This window comes from Pseudophryne corroboree, chromosome 2, assembly GCF_028390025.1.
Source record: "Pseudophryne corroboree isolate aPseCor3 chromosome 2, aPseCor3.hap2, whole genome shotgun sequence".
In the NCBI taxonomy this organism is placed as follows: Eukaryota; Metazoa; Chordata; class Amphibia; order Anura; family Myobatrachidae; genus Pseudophryne; species Pseudophryne corroboree.
The window spans coordinates 817,111,525-817,133,181 of NC_086445.1; the positions used below are offsets into that span (position 1 = coordinate 817,111,525).

Here is a 21,657-nt window from a genome sequence, read left to right on the forward strand (position 1 = left end):
CAGACGATCAGGTGAACAAGCTCCTCCCAGCAAAACGCGCGTCACTTCTGGTCCGGTGCCCGACTTCCGGGACCTCCGTGATGGAGCTCCGGCGGGCGGACTCCTCTCCAGCACACACGCCGCAGGTAATCATCCATCGCTCCCTGCAGCTTTGATCAGCTCTCTAAATAGGCGTCCCATCCCCCTGCACTTTGCGACTCTACAGGGGATAAGCCCTTTCCACTCTGTGCATGCCGCAAAAACACAGGATCTGTTTCTCTAGCAACAAGCTCCCTAGCGCTAGCACCTGCCTGTCGTTTCCTTGGATACTGTATACACACACAGGGTATTTACCAAGTACGGGGAAACCACTTACCAGGTGTTAATTAGTGCACTAATTAATTAATTATCTCTCTGATTAAAGCAACCAGCTTAGCCAGGTATTCATTAGACTACTATTATCCCTGCAAAAGGAGAGCTTGGTTTAATTAATTATACTATATGTGTTGTTGTTATGTTGTTTTTTTGCATATAGTCTGTCTTCACTAACTGTGACAAATATTTATATACAATTGTATCTTCCTGCAATAGACAGACAGCTGTTTATGCTGCTAATGTGCTGGATTCTATGTGAAATTTCATGCTTTTTTATGAGACAGCATATGGTATTTCTGCAATGTATTTAGCAACTCATTTCTAATTTCGAATCTGTTATTTTCATATCACTTACCCAAGCTATATTATTGCCTGGCAATTTGCTTGTACTTGGCTTTGTTATGCAAGTGTTTATTATTATTTTCTTTTGTTTTGACACATTCATTGTTTCTCCATAAGTCGATGTAAAGGGATCCATTTCTTGGTCAAACCTCGATTGTATTGTCAATTACATAATATATCTCAGCAATTAGGGCATACCACTTTCTGTATCGTTATACCACAATTCTCTTGTGGGGAATTTCTCAGTTGTTTGTATTGGTATCACCACAATTCTTTTGTGGGGAATTTCTCATGTGCAAATTTCTCTGGTCTTTTGAGGCCCTCTTTTTCACTCATTAACACTGTGGTTTTTCTTGAAAGTTACACCTTGGGCGAGCAATTGGCCATTTGATAACGTTATCTTTTAGATAATCTCCCCAGCATTAATACAACGATACGAGTCACCATATGGTTCTGATGTTTATTTGCACCTTTTTCTATGTGAAATCCCCTTTTGGTTTTAATTTTCATCTAAGAGCAATGTGATATACTGTCGGGTTATATTGAAGGAATTTGGAATATCATTCCTTCTACACCTTTTTCGGACCCGCTATTCAGTTAGGTCTAAACTTGCTCAAGCATTGGTTATTCCTATACGCTGACAGGTATCTACTTGACTTTCTACAGTCATACCATGCTGGACATGCCCGATCTCGTCTGATCTTGGAAGCCAAGCAGCATAGGGCCTGGTTAGTACCAGAAAGGGTGACCCTCTGGGAATGCTGGGTACTGTAGTATCAAGGAACATACCTTCCGTTGATATACCCTTCACTAATCAGTAAATTCCCCCACAAATATTCATTGCAGTATACTTACCCATGCTTACTATTCTAGAAGGAGTCCGGAGTTGTAAAAGCCGGTTTTTCTTGCTTCTCTCTTATGGATGTACTGGTGTATAACAATTCATAAGTTGATAGAGAAAACAAGAATTTTCAAACTTTCGCTTTGATTAACGTCGCATATCAATACTCACTTAAAATCCAGTGGGTGTGCAGACCAACTTTCTGCCACCTACTTCACATCAAGTGAGTCACATATCGTCATATTGTTATTTAATACTTTTTTAATCATTTTTGCTGATATATACAGCAACATTCTTGTATATTGTTTTTTCGTCTGTTTAGAATAATAAAAGTTAAGTTTCATCCTTACACTCACATTGTACAAATATCATAATTTCATCAGTAATTCAATTTATACAAAGTGTGCCCCAGAGAGACACAAAAACAGTCTTCCTTTTGCTTCTCTGCAAAAAACCCTTCCATATATCAAGTTCCTTAGGTTGTCTGTTTAAATACCTTTGACCAATCGATTGGGAGACTCAGACGACATCACGCTTGGTTATTTTCATAAGAATGAGCCCACAGCAGTTTATTGTCTAGGGGTTCTTATAGACATACAGTATACAGGAATTTGTTACACGTCACAAAACATAAGCATAGGTGTCATTTCTCACACATAGAAATTATGAGACATTACAATCCTTGAGAGTCAGTCTGTAGACACCGTTCTCAAAACACCACTGTTCTCAAAACATGTTCCAGGAGATAAGCAAATTGCTTGACCTTGATTCTCAGAGGAACTTCTCTCTAACTAATAAAATGTCAGCATTACTTAGAACTTTAAAGCAAAAGCGTTTCTTTATACTCAGACAAAAATGGCTACTGTGATACAAGATGGCTGAAAACTACTTTAGTATGATGCTGTCTCTTTCAGGCGTCTGATGGTGAATGGGGTGTAGGCCCTTATGAGTGGGTGAACAGCACCTGCAGGGCATGATGTACAAAATGAACGTGTAAATGAAATGAATACCAAAAAGTTGTTAAGTTAAAACTATGAAAAGACAAATATTGTTTGGAAAGTACATATACAGAGACATTAGTGGGAGGAAATTGAATGTGCAGAAATGCCATGTGTCTGTGAAAGAATAAGGATAGGTAGTGTGAAATAGAGAGTTAAAAGAGAGCCAAAGTGGGACAGAACAAAATACGGTTTGCAAGAGTCTAGGTTTGGTATAATTTTTCCCGTGTGAATTATGGTCAAGAATATTTAGGATAGTGTGTAACTACAGTATAGCAAGGTGAAAGGGCGTATGGTACCTTGTGTTGAGGTGTACAAATGGCGGCAGGCCATGATGACTAACATAGTGTAGTATACAGTGGTAGTATAAGCATTATACATTTCCACTTAAATAGCAGCAAAACACTGTAGTAAAGACTTGAAAGACGTGTGCAGTTGGAGATGAAGTACCTAATGCTCTCCAGCAAAGACCTGTAGAAAAAGAGGACAATGTCCTATGGGCAGATAGCAGAGCGGCTTACACACACACACACACACACACACACACACACACACACACACACACACTGTTCACAGGTAGCAGATCTGCTCCTGTACACAATTCCCACAGGTAGCAGAGCAGCGTATCCACCCCACAACCACACCTAGTAGCAGTGTCCACAAGTATTAGAGGCGCTTATGCACACAGTGGCCACTGCTATCCATGGCGTGTATACACACTGTGATGACAGATTGCACAGACGCATATACAGATAGTGGCCACAGGTATCAGTGGGGCTTATACCCACAAAGGCCCCATGGTGTAGAGCCACTTATACAGACAACCCTCACAGCTAGCTAAGGCATTAATATACAGTGTGACCACAGGTAGCTAATCTGCTTATACACACACAGCGGCCGCAGGTACCAGTGTGCTTAAACACACAATGGTCACAGGTAGCAGGGGCACTCCAACACACAATGGCCACTGGTAGCAGCAGCGCTTATACACATCATGGGCACTGGTAGCATAGTTGGCTATACATCCAATGGCACAGGTAGCGGTGGTGCAAATACACACAACTGACCAAGGTATTACAGGCGCTTATAACACACACACACACACACACACACACACACACACACACACACACACACACACACACACACACACACACACTTGTTACAGGTAGGACAGTAGCTTAGGGACACATTGGCCTCAGTATTAGTATTAATTATTACCAGAATGTGATTTAGTGGCATGTCTAATCAAAAAATTACATTGTGTGTGGTTTGGATTTGAATGGGGGTGGGTGCAAAGAGGTGGAGGTGTGTCTGTGCCGCTGTTCCCCTCGGATTTAGGCAGTGACCGCTAGCGGGTTCGGATGGTGTTCAATGTGATGCATGTGGTGGATGGGTGGTTGGGCTGTGGATGGGGGTGTTGTTCCAGAGATGCTAATGCAAATGGTGTCTGTACATGCTGTGAGTGGTGGAGGGTTGGATGTGGGGGGGGATGGAAATGGTGGAGGGGGTAGGGACATGCTGTGTGTGAGGGAGGAAGGGGTGGTGGAGAGGTGGGCTCAGAGTGGCTGCAGCATATGCCAGAGGGGGTTTGGGAGGGTCAGGTTGTTTAGGTTCAGGGGTGGAGATTTTGTGTGATGGGTTTTGTGGGGGTTGGTGCTGTATTGTGGAGGGTGGTGAAGGTTCTGTGGTTGTTGGAGTGGTGGTTGTGAGGGATACGTGAATTGGGGTGGGGGACCCCAAGAAGCTGTGGGTGGTGGATGACCGGGCAAGATCGTGGTGTCCACAGGTATTAGAGGCGCTCATACACACAGTGGCCACAGCTATCTGCGGTGTGTATACACACTGTGTCGACAAGTTGCACAGACGCGTGTACACAGTGTCCACAGGTAGCAGTGGGGCTTATACCCACAAAGGCCCCAGGTTTCTGCTCCACTTGCACAGACAATCCTCACAGCTAGCTAAGGCACTTATACACAGTGTGACCACAGGTAATCTGCTTATACATAGAGCGGCCGCAGCTAGCAGTGTAGTTAGACCCGCAATGGCCGCAGCTAGCAGTGTAGTTAGACTCACAATGGCCACTGGTAGCATAGTAGGCTATACATCCAATGTCACAGGTAGCGGTGGTGCAAATACCCACAAATGACCAAGGTATTACATGCGCTTATACACACACTAGTCACAGGTAGGAAAGGTGCTTATGGACACACTGGTCACAGTATTAGTGTTGCTTATTACCAGAATGTGATTTGATGGCATCTATATTCACAAAGTTAAATTGTATGTGGTTTGGATTTGAAAGGGGGTGGGTGCAGAAAGGTGGATGTGTGTCTGTGCCGCTGTTCCCCTCAGATTGAGGTAGTGACTGATAGCGGGTTCAGATGGTGTTCAAGGTGGTGCATGGGTGGTTGCAAAAGGGGGCTGTGGATGGGGGTATTGTTCCAGAGGTGCTGTAGTGAATGGGGTCTGTAAATGCTGTGAGGGGTGGAGGGTTGGCTTTGGGGGAGATGGAAATGGTGGAGGGGGTAGGGACGTGCTGTGTGTGAGGGAGGAACGGGTGGTGGATAGGTGGGTTCAGATGGGGTGCAGCGTATGCTGTGGGGTGCAGCGTATATCTGTGCTGCTGGTGGGGGAGGTTCAGATTCAGGGGTGGAGGTTGTATGTGCTAGGTTTTGAGTGGGGTTGGTGCTGGATTGTGGAGGGTGATGAAGGTACTGTGGTTGGTGGAGAGGTGGTTGCAAGGGGTTCGTGGATTGGGGTGGGAGTCCCCAAGATGTAGGGTGTGGGCAAAACTGTGAATGGGGGTCAGTGACTGTATATACTGTGGCCTTGGGGTTGAGGGATGGGGGACTGGCGGTGTTGTGCTTGGGGGAGTTGTGGGTGCAGTGGCCAGGGGGATGGGGGAGGGTGTCCGGAGGTGCCATGGGTGGGGGAGGTCCACATGGGTTGGGTGGATGGGGAAGGATATTGGGGGGTGTGGTGTGTGCAGGGGGGTGCGATAGGTGGATGGGGGAAAGGTGTGTTGAGGTGCAGGGGGTGGTGTAATTGTGGAAGGTGGGTTCCAGGTATGGGGTTTAGCTTGGATGGGGGATGGCCTTATGAGGTGCGGCACGTGTTGCACAGTCATGTGAGTTGTCGTGGGCGGGCCACAAAATTAAATTGTGTGTTGTTTGGATTGGAAAGGGGGGGGGGGGTGTACAGTGAGGTAGAGGTGTCTCCGTGTCACTGTTCTCCTCTGATTTAGGTAGTGACTGTCTACCTGTCCGGCTGCAGTACTAGTGATATTATATATACATACATATATATATTGATTTCATCTCATTATCAATCATCCAGTCTATATTAGCAGCAGACACAGTACGTTAGTCCACGGCTGTAGCTACCTCTGTGTCGGCACTCGGCAGTCCATCCATAATTGTATACCACCTACCCGTGTTTTTTTTTTTCTTTCTTCTTTGTACATACTACTATAGTATAGTAGCTTACTGTAGCAGTCTGCGGTGCTGCTGAGCTGACAGTGTCCAGCAGGTCCGTCATCAGTCATCATTACCTAATAAATATATTATCTACCTGTCCGGCTGCAGTACTAGTGATATTATATATACATACATATATATATTGATTTCATCTCATTATCAATCATCCAGTCTATATTAGCAGCAGACACAGTACGGTAGTCCACGGCTGTAGCTACCTCTGTGTCGGCACTCGGCAGTCCATCCATAAGTATACTAGTATCCATCCATCTCCATTGTTTACCTGAGGTGCCTTTTAGTTGTGCCTATTAAAATATGGAGAACAAAAATGTTGAGGTTCCAAAATTAGGGAAAGATCAAGATCCACTTCCACCTCGTGCTGAAGCTGCTGCCACTAGTCATGGCCGAGACGATGAAATGCCAGCAACGTCGTCTGCCAAGGCCGATGCCCAATGTCATAGTACAGAGCATGTCAAATCCAAAACACCAAATATCAGTAAAAAAAGGACTCCAAAACCTAAAATAAAATTGTCGGAGGAGAAGCGTAAACTTGCCAATATGCCATTTACCACACGGAGTGGCATGGAACGGCTGAGGCCCTGGCCTATGTTCATGGCTAGTGGTTCAGCTTCACATGAGGATGGAAGCACTCAGCCTCTCGCTAGAAAACTGAAAAGACTCAAGCTGGCAAAAGCACTGCAAAGAACTGTGCGTTCTTCGAAATCCCAAATCCACAAGGAGAGTCCAATTGTGTCGGTTGCGATGCCTGACCTTCCCAACACTGGACATGAAGAGCATGCGCCTTCCACCATTTGCACGCCCCCTGCAAGTGCTGGAAGGAGCACCCGCAGTCCAGTTCCTGATAGTCAGATTGAAGATGTCAGTGTTGAAGTACACCAGGATGAGGAGGATATGGGTGTTTGCGGCGCTGGGGAGGAAATTGACCAGGAGGATTCTGATGGTGAGGTGGTTTGTTTAAGTCAGGCACCCGGGGAGACACCTGTTGTCCGTGGGAGGAATATGGCCGTTGACATGCCTGGTGAAAATACCAAAAAAATCAGCTCTTCAGTGTGGAGGTATTTCAACAGAAAAGCGGACAACAGGTGTCAAGCCGTGTGTTGCCTTTGTCAAGCTGTAATAATTAGGGGTAAGGACGTTAACCACCTCGGAACATCCTCCCTTATACATCACCTGCAGCGCATTCATAATAAGTCAGTGACAAGTTCAAAAACTTTGGGTGACAGCGGAAGCAGTCCACTGACCAGTAAATCCCTTCCTCTTGTAACCAAGCTCACGCAAACCACCCCACCAACTCCCTCAGTGTCAATTTCCTCCTTCCCCAGGAATGCCAATAGTCCTGCAGGCCATGTCACTGGCAATTCTGACGATTCCTCTCCTGCCTGGGATTCCTCCGATGCATCCTTGCGTGTAACGCCTACTGCTGCTGGCGCTGCTGTTGTTGCTGCTGGGAGTCGATGGTCATCCCAGAGGGGAAGTCGGAAGACCACTTGTACTACTTCCAGTAAGCAATTGACTGTCCAACAGTCCTTTGCGAGGAAGATGAAATATCACAGCAGTCATCCTGCTGCAAAGCGGATAACTGAGGCCTTGACAACTATGTTGGTGTTAGACGTGCGTCCGGTATCCGCCGTTAGTTCACAGGGAACTACACAATTTCTTGAGGTAGTGTGCCCCCGTTACCAAATACCATCTAGGTTCCACTTCTCTAGGCAGGCGATACCGAAAATGTACACAGACCTCAGAAAAAGACTCACCAGTGTCCTAAAAAATGCAGCTGTACCCAATGTCCACTTAACCACGGACATGTGAACAAGTGGAGCAGGGCAGGGTCAGGACTATATGACTGTGACAGCCCACTGGGTAGATGTATGGACTCCCGCCGCAAGAACAGCAGCGGCGGCACCAGTAGCAGAATCTCGCAAACGCCAACTCTTTCCTAGGCAGGCTACGCTTTGTATCACCGCTTTCCAGAATACGCACACAGCTGAAAACCTCTTACGGCAACTGAGGAAGATCATCGCGGAATGGCTTACCCCAATTGGACTCTCCTGTGGATTTGTGGCATCGGACAACGCCAGCAATATTGTGTGTGCATTAAATATGGGCAAATTCCAGCACGTCCCATGTTTTGCACATACCTTGAATTTGGTGGTGCAGAATTTTTAAAAAAATGACAGGGGCGTGCAAGAGATGCTGTCGGTGGCCAGAAGAATTGCGGGACACTTTCGGCGTACAGGCACCACGTACAGAAGACTGGAGCACCACCAAAAACTACTGAACCTGCCCTGCCATCATCTGAAGCAAGAAGTGGTAACGAGGTGGAATTCAACCCTCTATATGCTTCAGAGGTTGGAGGAGCAGCAAAAGGCCGTTCAAGCCTATACAATTGAGCACGATATAGGAGGTGGAATGCACCTGTCTCAATCGCAGTGGAGAATGATTTCAACGTTGTGCAAGGTTCTGATGCCCTTTGAACTTGCCACACGTGAAGTCAGTTCAGACACTGCCAGCCAGAGTCAGGTCATTCCCCTCATCAGGCTTTTGCAGAAGAAGCTGGAGACATTGAAGGAGGAGCTAACACGGAGCGATTCCGCTAGGCATGTGGGACTTGTGGATGGAGCCCTTAATTCGCTTAACAAGGATTCACGGGTGGTCAATCTGTTGAAATCAGAGCACTACATTTTGGCCACCGTGCTCGATCCTAGATTTAAAGCGTACCTTGGATCTCTCTTTCCGGCAAACACAAGTCTGCTGGGGTTGAAAGACCTGCTGGTGAGAAAATTGTCAAGTCAAGCGGAACGCGATCTGTCAACATCTCCTCCTTCACATTCTCCCGCAACTGGGGGTGCGAGGAAAAGGCTCAGAATTCAGAGCCCACCCGCTGGCGGTGATGCAGGGCAGTCTGGAGCGACTGCTGATGCTGACATCTGGTCCGGACTGAAGGACCTGACAACGATTACGGACATGTCGTCTACTGTCACTGCATATGATTCTCTCACCATTGAAAGAATGGTGGAGGATTATATGAGTGACCGCATCCAAGTAGGCACGTCACACAGTCCGTACTTATACTGGCAGGAAAAAGAGGCAATTTGGAGGCCCTTGCACAAACTGGCTTTATTCTACCTAAGTTGCCCTCCCACAAGTGTGTACTCCGAAAGAGTGTTTAGTGCCGCCGCTCACCTTGTCAGCAATCGGCGTACGAGGTTACATCCAGAAAATGTGGAGAAGATGATGTTCATTAAAATGAATTATAATCAATTCCTCCGTGGAGACATTGACCAGCAGCAATTGCCTCCACAAAGTACACAGGGAGCTGAGATGGTGGATTCCAGTGGGGACGAATTGATAATCTGTGAGGAGGGGGATGTACACGGTGATATATCGGAGGATAATGATGAGGTGGACATCTTGCCTCTGTAGAGCCAGTTTGTGCAAGGAGAGATTAATTGCTTCTTTTTTGGTGGGGGTCCAAACCAACCCGTCATTTCAGTCACAGTCGTGTGGCAGACCCTGTCACTGAAATGATGGGTTGGTTAAAGTGTGCATGTCCTGTTTATACAACATAAGGGTGGGTGGGAGGGCCCAAGGACAATTCCATCTTGCACCTCTTTTTTCTTTAATTTTTCTTTGCGTCATGTGCTGTTTGTGGAATGTTTTTTGGAAGGGCCATCCTGCGTGACACTGCAGTGCCACTCCTAGATGGGCCCGGTGTTTGTGTCGGCCACTAGGGTCGCTTATCTTACTCACACAGCTACCTCATTGCGCCTCTATTTTTCTTTGCGTCATGTGCTGTTTGGGGAGGGTTTTTTGGAAGGGCCATCCTGCGTGACACTGCAGTGCCACTCCTAAATGGGCACGGTGTTTGTGTCGGCCACTAGGGTCGCTTATCTTACTCACACAGCTACCTCATTGCGCCTCTTTTTTTCTTTGCGTCATGTGCTGTTTGGGGAGGGTTTTTTGGAAGGGCCATCCTGCGTGACACTGCAGTGCCACTCCTAGATGGGCACGGTGTTTGTGTCGGCCACTAGGGTCGCTTATCTTACTCACACAGCTACCTCATTGCGCCTCTTTTTTTCTTTGCGTCATGTGCTGTTTGGGGAGGGTTTTTTGGAAGGGCCATCCTGCGTGACACTGCAGTGCCACTCCTAGATGGGCCCGGTGTTTGTGTCGGCCACTAGGGTCGCTTATCTTACTCACACAGCTACCTCATTGCGCCTCTTTTTTTCTTTGCGTCATGTGCTGTTTGGGGAGGGTTTTTTGGAAGGGCCATCCTGCGTGACACTGCAGTGCCACTCCTAGATGGGCACGGTGTTTGTGTCGGCCACTAGGGTCGCTTATCTTACTCACACAGCTACCTCATTGCGCCTCTTTTTTTCTTTGCGTCATGTGCTGTTTGGGGAGGGTTTTTTGGAAGGGCCATCCTGCGTGACACTGCAGTGCCACTCCTAGATGGGCCCGGTGTTTGTGTCGGCCACTAGGGTCGCTTATCTTACTCACACAGCTGCCTCATTGCGCCTCTTTTTTTCTTTGCATCATGTGCTGTTTGGGGAGGGTTTTTTGGAAGGGCCATCCTGCGTGACACTGCAGTGCCACTCCTAGATGGGCACGGTGTTTGTGTCGGCCACTAGGGTCGCTTATCTTACTCACACAGCTACCTCATTGCGCCTCTTTTTTTCTTTGCGTCATGTGCTGTTTGGGGAGGGTTTTTTGGAAGGGCCATCCTGCGTGACACTGCAGTGCCACTCCTAGATGGGCCCGGTGTTTGTGTCGGCCACTAGGGTCGCTTATCTTACTCACACAGCTACCTCATTGCGCCTCTTTTTTTCTTTGCGTCATGTGCTGTTTGGGGAGGGTTTTTTGGAAGGGCCATCCTGCGTGACACTGCAGTGCCACTCCTAGATGGGCCCGGTGTTTGTGTCGGCCACTAGGGTCGCTTAGCTTAGTCATCCAGCGACCTCGGTGCAAATTTTAGGACTAAAAATAATATTGTGAGGTGTGAGGTATTCAGAATAGACTGAAAATGAGTGGAAATTATGGATTTTGAGGTTAATAATACTTTGGGATCAAAATGACCCCCAAATTCTATGATTTAAGCTGTTTTTTAGTGTTTTTTGAAAAAAACACCCGAATCCAAAACACACCCGAATCCGACAAAAAAAATTCGGTGAGGTTTTGCCAAAACGCGGTCGAACCCAAAACACGGCCGCGGAACCGAACCCAAAACCAAAACACAAAACCCGAAAAATTTCAAGTGCACATCTCTAATATATATATATATATATATATATACATACGAACTACATATTTTAAGACCCTATTTCATGCTAACAAAGTGAAACAGCTACACCTTTGGGAGTTATCCCCTGTTAGATGGGGTACAATCGTATAAACAAAGATCACAATTTTTATTCATAAAAATACAGTGAAATGCAACTGTTTGAAGTCATTTATGACGATGAAAAGTTCTTAATTCGTACAGTAGTATATATTGACATTATTCCATTTGAGTCATAAATATTTCAGACATATATTCTTCCTTAAAGTAGTAACAAGATCGCTGTCTGATAACCCAACGTGTTTCATCCTCAGGACTTCATCAGGGGTTTTACAATCTAAGCAATATGAAAGAACATTGATAAGTATCAAACGCACACATTCATGGTATCATTACACCACCTTGTGGAGATATATATACATACCAAAATCTGGCATTAAAGATATTCATCTTAGCAATTCTTCAATAAACAGATAGATTATTAAGATTTATATATATTTATATATATAAATCTTAATAAATATATTATAAATATATATAAAATGTATCGATAGATAGATAGATAGATAGATTTATTAAGCTATATAGATATACTGTGACTTACAGTAATTGGTAGTGCTATAAATAGTTGTTTACCATTTTAGTTAGAGGGTTAGAAAATACATTAGTGGAGTAATGATTGTTAATTCTAGCCACAGAAAGTAACTTTTTCCAATTTAAGTTAACAAAGACAGACTGGAAATGTTTATACACTTGCTCCCTGTTTGTTCAGCAGTTGCCAATGTGAAAATAATCATTGTACTCAACTCACATAGGCTGCTCTATATGGTATCACTATGTAGTGGTAATAGCAACAGACCAGCAATGACCTTGTCTTCAAAGCAGTCCCATCCGTCTTTGTTAGTAGCAAATATTATTAAAGCCGTGCATGGTTATAAAAATGTATCCACATACCAGCCTCTGGTCTTTATATTACTACTAGTGGCCGGGACTGGCCGAGATTTGTATTCCCGGGTCACCTCTTAGTGCTGTTAGATAGCCGGGAGCCAGGGGGAACTAAAGTGAGCCACTTCTATAGCCGCAATAGCGGGATTCTCACATCCGCTTCTCAGTGCTTCTGATGGTGGCTGGTCAGCACACGGGTAAATTTACTAAGGTGATGTTGTATTGATGTTGCCCATATCAACCAGATTCTTTTACTTAACATTTATCTTGCTGCTTCTAGAAGATAATAGATAGAATATGATTTGTTGCTATGGGCAACAACACCAGTTCTAAAAAAAACTCACACAAAAAACATGGATCCCCTTTAGTCGCATGGTTCGGGTGTTTCAGTTTTTTTTTTTTTTTTTAACTCATGGATGCCTACAGGGAAAGAAGAGGACCGATCTAGACAGGATTTTTTGTGAGTATATATTTTTTTATTTTACAGGTTGGATTCTACATGGACAAGTGGACGTGAATGGCGGCATGGGATGTAGGTAAGTACTATATGTATGAGTGTGTAAGTGTGTTTTATTAAAACTTTACTTTCACGGTGTGTTGTTTTTTTTAGGATATTTCTTTTGTTGTTGAACTACAGGTACCAGTGGGCTCGTAATTCCCTGCATGCTTGTACTTGTGATTCTCCAAGTACCAGCATGCTGGGGAGGCTTGCTGGGACTTGTAATTCCACATCAAAAGACAATATTATTTTTTTTTACACTTCTATTGGCTATTAGCCCTCCATCCACTGCCCACGGATGGGGGGACAGCCTCAGGCTTCACCCCTGGCCCTTGGGTGCCTGGAGGGGGTGACCCCTTGATTTAAGGGGTCTCCATTCTCGCAGGGAACCCCGGCTAGGGGTGACTAGTTGGGGGGGTAATACCACGGCTGCAGGGACCAACATTAATGTGTCCCCTGGCTGTGGCATTATGTCCTTGGCTAGTGGAGCCCGGTGCTGGTTTCAAAAATATGGGGAACCCCTACTTATTTTGTCCCCCATATTTTTGGAAACAGCAATGAAGCCCTGCACGGATCTCACTGTGTAAAGTCTGGCAGTGTTTTACTATTCTCTCCCATAAAACACTGCCGGCAATACAAATTTCATCGACATTGGTGAACTTGTATTGAAAAAAAATGATAGTTTAGTGAATTACCATGTTTTTTCTCAAAAAGTTTCAATCTCACACTGCCGATTTCAGTGATTAATCTTGGCTCAAATAGGCAGAAATACGAATCTTAGTAAATATACCCCTAAGATCCCAAAACATGTCATGCAGTAACTCTAAGATGTCATCTGGCATGCCATTCCTATTCAAAGACAACAAGGAGTACTCCTTTCTTGGTATTCAGGTTATTTTTTGTTTTTGTATCAAAAAATAACTTTTATTACCAAACTAGAATTTTTGGATGAAAGAACAATTTAAAATGGTAAACAAATAGCCATGATTTCAAACACTAAATGTAAAATAGTGAGGTGAAGGAAAATATCCTTATATATACAGTAGGTGAAATATGTGTGAAATAACTTTAGTAGTGTGGACATAAATTTATTTTAAACTATACACAACCATGTTGCATAAATATATTTCTACATAAAGTAATTAAAATCACATTTACATGAGGCAAAAATGTGCATAGAATTTTGTTGGTCTCCCTATGCATTCATTTAACATGCTACAATTGGCATGAAATTAGTTAGAAATGAAGGGGTAAGTAAGACATCCACATAAAGTTGAACTAGTCTGTATCTTTTGTCCAGTGTTACTGTAAATCAAAGTGCAGTGAACGCTGTACAAGAGTATGACAGGTAGTCAGGCAATATAGGAATGATAGCAGGGGCGCCAGAACATGTTGTGGTTGAGGGGGGCATATATAAAAATACATTTTGGCGCTCCCCCCCATGATTATCCCTGTGGAGAATCTGTGGAGAATCTGACTTCAAAACTCCGGCGCCGTAGCATGCAGCCCCGTGTCCTCCTGTCCAAGCTGACTCTCAGATGCATTACTGGGAGGAGGCGTTGCCAAGCTGAGCCTGCTGGGACATCCCCGCCTCCTCCCAGTAATGTCTCTGTGTAGAGCCGGCTGGACAGGACATGGTGTAGCACGCTGCAGCGCCGGAGTTTTGAAGTCGGAGTCTCCATGGTGATCTGAGGGTAAGCGCTCCCCCTCCCCATGCCTGCACCTCTGACATGTTTGGGGGAGCATACTGCCCCCTTGCCTCCCCCCCATTCCGACGCCTCTGTATGATAGTAAAAAATAGGCATCTGCTGTTGGAGATGGAATCCCAGTGGCCAGGATCCCGGAGGTCACTATACCGACACTGGGATCCTGTCTGTCAGAATGCCAGCTGCGGGGTGAGCACTAGAAAGACCCTTGCGGGCTCAATGCTCTCGCCATGCTATGGGCTTGGTAGCTCGCTGTGCTCACCACAGATTCTATTCCCATTCTATGAGTGTCATGGACACCAATGAGTGAGAATAGCCCTGGCACAGCTGTTGGCATTCTCAGCGGTCAGGATCCTGGCATCGGTATTCTGTCCGCCGGGATACCAAATGCCAGGTTATTAACCATATTCGTGCTGTTGATGTGAATTTCATAAATTATGCTGCCTTGATGCGGTATGGCAGAGCAGGGTTTCACTCCATACCATACATGTCAATAAGAGTGCTGGAAGGAAATCAAATGTGTAAGGTGGTAGGAATTATCTTGTGGTGTTGGGAAATCAACTGTACCATTGTGTGGTGGGGGTTCCTTGTGCATACCACTGTAGGTCCCATGAGGTGACAGAATACACTACTTGCCAAGGGAACTAAATCCCATATAAGTTCCTCTAACCATTTTTTTTCTACTGAGGGAGTGGCTTTGAGTGATTCCAGGAAACACCAGTATATTTGTTTTGAGTATGCCTCTCTTTAAATCCACCAAGACCTTGCAGAATTGACTTATTTAATTAAAATAACTTTAGCTCTTTATCACCTAGAGATAAAACCTCATACTTTATTGGGGCTTTCTTTTTCAGATCACCAACTCTTGTTGCAGGCTCCACATCTTTGTCCACCAAAGGCATATCTCCCAACCCTCAAAGGCTTCCTGCCAAGGAGTACAGTAGACTTTCATGCCTACAAGTCTAAAGTGCACCCCTATTACTTCTGTCTGAGTCCTACTCTTTTCCTTTCATGGCCTAAATAAAAAAATCCATTCACTAGTTAGTACTGTTCCGTTTCCTCCCCCACCATTTTTCTGTTTTATCTCTCAGTCTTTACCTTACTTAATATATGTCTGCTTGAATCTGGGGATGAGGGGACAGATCTACTCTCTCCTAATATTTAATTCTCCTTATTTATAGAATAGTCAGATCTCTAACAACTTTAGAAAGCAGTCCATTTATATGGCTATATATTGCTGATCCCATATTCATAGTTATGACTCACTTTAGAGCCCAGAAATTCAGTTTTGATACAGTAATGATTTAAGATCTTTAGTGACTATGATCTATAGACCACTGATCTTTGATGGTGACACTTAGCATGTTTATGGTCCTCTTGGGTATCTTTGTGGTGTGCTTGTCTCTTGGAGAAGTGTTGAGAAGCTGTCTTTACCACTAGACTGCTGGTATTATGGTCATAACAATTTTTTGACGTCACAAACAGTTTACTACTAATAGTACAGTAGAACAGAGGTATGAGTGGCTTCAAATGCACTGTTTTGTACCTCTTTCTGCCAACATGTAAAGCAGTGGTTGGTGGGACAAGTTTTACCCTTATTCATTAGTAAATAAATTTGGTAGACCAGCATCAAAAGACACTAGAAAGTATTACTGAAGGCTTGGAAATTGGAAATACAATGATTACAACTGTAATCTAGTGTGCTGTATTTATTTCCTATCTACTTTAGCAGGTTTTGCTATTATTTTTACACATTTAAAAATACATAAAAATGTTTATAGGTAAGTAATATTTTTGGATGAAGTTGCATGCATACATTGGAAATATAAGTAAAAGAAAAAACTTCATGGTCAGATATTGAGACCTAATACTTTAAATAGCAAAACAGCCATATTGAAGGATCTGTATCAGAATGTAATGTATAAAATAGATTAGGTAACAAAGTAACGTCTTGAGCCTTTAATCCCTGTAAAAATACACTTCTCTAATTAGAAAGAAGTTTATAGGCTCTGATTTAGCCTTTGAATATTACATGGGCTCTATAGACAATCTTGACTATCCATGACAAAATTTTTAGTCTCAAAGATAAGACTGGAACGGTTTACAGTATTTGCAGGTTTCGATCAACAGTTCATAATGTCCAGAGAAAATATTTATTTCTTTATTATTTTTTCCTAATGATATTTCCCAGCTACATATACTGTATTCACTAGATATGTTTATATTTTCTAACATTCTGTAAATGTACAGTACAATTTACCTTATTCTGCATATTGGATCCAATTCACAAAGTACTGTACATATGTTTATATAACTTATGGGCCTGATTCATAGGTGGATGGACTGCGAATTTGCAGGACCCATTCTGTGCATATGCAGAACAGGTTCTGCATTGTCACAATCAGTGACCCCTAAGCCTCAGCCTGTGATATTTGGTGGTGGGGCAGGGAGTGGGTGGCACTGGGTAGTGTTCCTAAAAACTGGGCATGTCATCCCCAATTTGTGGGAGTGCCGAGGTCAGTGTCTAGATCTTCTGAAGCAGATTTACTAGCCCTGGAAGTCTAAACAGCCTGGCCATCCTGAGTAACCTAAGTGTTACTCAGATGGCTTCTCCCAATGGACTGGCATCTCTAATCAGGAAGGCCACTGCTATGATCTAGTACTCAACAGACTATGCTCAGTTTTTGAAATCACTAATATTCCTTTCCCTCTCTTAGATCAGAACCTTGTCACCTACATGCTCTCCTGCATGACTTCAACCTCAGTCTCACTGCAGTCCTCCAATTTTCCTCAAACCTGCAGAAATGTTAATTCAATTAATTTTCAAGAACTTTACACCAATCTGCAACAATTGCCATCATCTATTTCTGCATTCACTTCTCCCGAGACGGCTGTATTACACCTGAACCGGACTCTAGAAATAGTCCTTGATAAAGTGGCTCCAGCTACCCATCACACTCCACGTAGGCCTAGATGTCAACCATTGCACTCTAAAACAAGAAACCTACGAAAACACTCACCTAAAGGTGAACATCAGTGGCTTAATTTTAAATCTTGTATTTAAAGTGACTTTCTCACATTTAAGACTATTTACCATTCCTATCATAATGCCCTAGACAATGCCAAACAAACATATTTCCAAACTGTCATCTGTGCTTAAGCTGCTAACCCCAAATTACTTTTTCATACATTTAAATCACTTCTGAACCCTCCCTCACCCAACCCACCAGCCACTATCAAGGCACAAGTGCCTCCTACTTCAAGGACAAAATTGATAAGATCCAAGAATAAATGATATGCTCTTCCTCAGCAAGTGACCTGCTCAATTCCCTACCTGAACCCTCTGGTACCTTCTCTTCATGTGATCCCACAAATGAGGACAAAGTTTCAATGCTCTTCTCATCCTGCTACTCTAATACCTCTCCTCTTGATCCTATACCTTCACAAATAAATTAATCTCTGTCTCCTGTGCTCATCCTAACCTTTACTAACATTTGTAATCTCTCTTTCTCTCTACTGGTCTCTTTCCTTCTCTGTTCAAGCATGTAGTGACTACGTATGATCATACCTTACACAAGACACAGCAAAATCTCTAATCCATGCTCTCATTACAGTATGTCCCATATTGATTATTGCTATAGTCTTCTTATTGGTCTTACCAAAAAGAGACTATCAACACAACAATCCATTCTGAATGCAGCTGCAAGGCAAATCTTACTCTACTCTATAGAATATAAGATACTTTTACTCATACACAAGTCCATTAACCAAACTATACCAATGTACTGTACATCTCTTTGCTTATCTCTAAATATCTCCCAACCCGACCTCTTTGCTCTTCACAAGATCTACATTTCTAATCCACACTCATTATTCATTCCCATTCACAATTGCAGGACTTTCTTTGGGATACACCCTCTCTGGGAAATGCTCTACCATGCTCAAAAAACTCTTCTCTAGTCTTCAAACCTTCAAGTGTTCCCTGAAAACTCACCTCTTCATGCAAGCTTATCAAATTCTGTAACCGCTCACATAAGCTTTCCACATCCCCACTGTACAGTCCACCCATAATATTATTATTATTATTATTATTATTATTATTAATATCCTTTATTTATATGGTGTCACAAGGGATCTGCAGCGCCCGTTACAGAGCAAATAAATAAATGAGCATAACAAGAAAATAGCACTTACTATTCAAGACAATATAGGACAAGAACAGAAAACAAGGGTTAGGTGCCATCAAAGGGAGTATGGAGTATAAGATAGTGTAAGTAAGAGAAGGAAAGGCACATGAGGGGACAGTGCCGTAACCAGATATTTTGATGCCCTGAGCCAGAAAAAGAATTTGTGTTCCCTCACCCCCCTTCATATTCAAAGTAGGGATAGCATGCGTCACAGACACAAGCCAAAAATAAAGGGGTGTGACTTCATGGGGAAGGAGTGTGGCCACAGAATAGCACCAATTCACACTGCACAGTAGGGTCTGCTATTCACATTACACAACACAGTAGTGTCCATTACTCACATTATACCACACCGTAGTCCCTTCATACAAATTACGCTAGACAGCAGAGCCCCTTATAAACATTACCCAACACAGCAGAGCCCCTTATACTTGTCAGATGTGGGTTTCCCCATCTGTCCTACATTCTAAATGTGATGTGCTACTTCGCCGCTATACTCTATTAGCTGGGGACCCCCCTTTTCATAGACAGTAGAACATGAATTATAGAGACACGCCGAGTAGAGACACAAATAAGATGACTATTATAAAAGAATATTTATGCAGAACACTTACTGTAATTTATAAAGAACATATGATAAACATGTAAAATAAAAACATGTATAATTAAAGTCAAACCAGGGAGTGGCAATCCAGCTCCCACTGTGGTGATACAATACTTCCATAAATAACCACTTAACTGACAATTTTTTTTCACAAAAAACACTCAGAAATTGTCTTTTTTTTATAAGTGAATTATATGAAGAACATATATTTAATGTTATCCAAAATTATTTTAGTTAATTTTTTTTATTATTATTTTTAAATTTCTAAATAAAAATATTTTCCCCAAAAACATTGGAACATCGGTCAGCACCAGCAGAACATCACGACCATTGGAAACATTGCGACCATCGTGACTTTCCGTTTAATCCCCGGTACACAGGGGGGCTTCTGCTGTGGGGGGATCCTGCCATGCTGACCGATCAGCAATGATTGGCAGCACGGTAATCACTGGGGGAGGGTGCAGTGCTGCTGCAAACAGTGTGTATCTGACTGGTCGCATGACACGTATCTGACTAGTCGCATCCTGTGAGATCAGGTCAGATAAAGCACTTGCTGGCATGATCACATCTGATGCAACCATACTAGGCAAGTGGTTAATGAATCAAGGTCTCATGTAACCTTACTCTTAAGGGTACTTGTGAGTGGTTAATCTCAGAGGATTCTACAATACAATGTAGTCATTTTCTGTAACATGAGTCAAATAGTGGACAGATTCAAATGTTGCTACTATGCTGTCTCCATGAAACGTAGCTACTGTATTAAGGAGGAGAGCTGTAACTCACATAAACTCTTATTGCATAAAAAATTCACAAAGTGCACAATGAATTGAAGTGTTATGATATGGGCCCTCATTCCGAGTCGTTCGCTCGGTATATTTCATCGCATCGCAGTGAAATTCCGCTTAGTACGCATGCGCAATATTCGCACTGCGACTGCGCCAAGTAATTTAACAATGAAGATAGTATTTTTACTCACGGCTTTTTCTTCGCTCCGGCGATCGTAATGTGATTGACAGGAAATGGGTGTTACTGGGCGGAAACACGGCGTTTCAGGGGCGTGTGGTTAAAAACGCTACCGTTTCCGGAAAAAACGCAGGAGTGGCCGGAGAAACGGAGGAGTGTCTGGGCGAACGCTGGGTGTGTTTATGACGTCAAACCAGGAACGACAAGCACTGAACTGATCGCAGATGCCGAGTAAGTCTGAAGCTACTCTGAAACTGCTAAGTAGTTTGTAATCACAATATTGCGAATACATCGGTCGCAATTTTAAGAAGCTAAGATTCACTCCCAGTAGGCGGCGGCTTAGCGTGTGTAACTCTGCTAAAATCGCCTTGCGAGCGATCAACTCGGAATGAGGGCCATAGTGCAGTGATATAGTGCAATGTATGGGTACACAAAGAAAGGCATGTAGTTGAACTCACTGCTGGCGGGTCATGTGACGCATAGGGCATTTGAAGCACATAGGAGAATATTGTCCAATAGTATCCCCTTTTTTTCAAAATTTTTGATAATCTAATTATTTTATTCTGACAGGGTTTGTTTTTGTTATTTGTATTTTATTTATGTATTCTTGTTTTGGGGCGGAGGGGGCGCCAAATTACTGCCTTGCCCCGGTTGACGAAATTCCTGGTTTCGGCCCTGACAATATACCTTGTAAATATACCACTACATAAATAACTGTATAAAAAATTAAGGCTAGCTGCTGGCGGAGAGAGACATGCTGTGCCTGGGCTGCTGCCTACAACACCTACTCAGTGCGTATTTTCCACTGCTGTCTGGGGAAACCCCCTTGTTTACCTCTACCTCCCCTGCTTCTCCAGAGGTGATCCGGGTTGGAGTGTGAAGTCTGAGCGGTCAGGGGGAAGCAGCCCGGGTCCCTCCATGCTGAAGCCTGCAGACCTGCTTGGTGCTGGGACTTCAATTTCAAAGGAGATCCGGCATCAGCTGATGTCACGGCAGAGCCCCTGTGTGCCAGGGGGCTGACTTGACACTAATGTGACGTGTTTTGTCCTCCTGCCTAACACAGAAAGCAGATCCATATCTTTTCTATTTCTTGTAGCTCTAATGCTAGTACGATTCTATTTACTCTTATATAGGTGCAATCTCATTAGTGTTGTTACACCCAGTCCGATCACTCTACTACCATAGAGCAAAGCAAATGCCTGATCTCGTCTGATCTTGGAAGCCAAACAGTGCTGGGCTGGGTCAGTACTTGGATGGAAGGCCTCCAAGGAATACCGAGTGTTGCAGAGGGTTTAGAATCTACTTGGGTTGTGATGCAAACATAATACTAACAGCAGTATCACCATTATTCCTTTTTTCATTCTTATCAGTGATATCTTTCACCTATTCTACATAACCATTTGGTATAAAATTATAGTAATTACAGTTACTTGTTTAGCA

General features: G+C 43.7%; 1 long non-coding RNA gene and 1 pseudogene across 1 annotated transcript; both read left to right on the top strand.

Moving 5' to 3' along the window:
• Window positions 1-39: 39 nt before the first annotated feature.
• On the top strand, window positions 40-16,049 carry LOC135049804 (uncharacterized). The gene is made up of 3 exons (XR_010241481.1): window positions 40-125; window positions 12,746-12,794; window positions 15,318-16,049. It is a non-coding gene; the product is annotated as an uncharacterized LOC135049804 (long non-coding RNA).
• LOC135051882 (5S ribosomal RNA) lies at window positions 1,355-1,473 on the top strand (annotated as a pseudogene).
• Window positions 16,050-21,657: the final 5,608 nt, after the last annotated feature.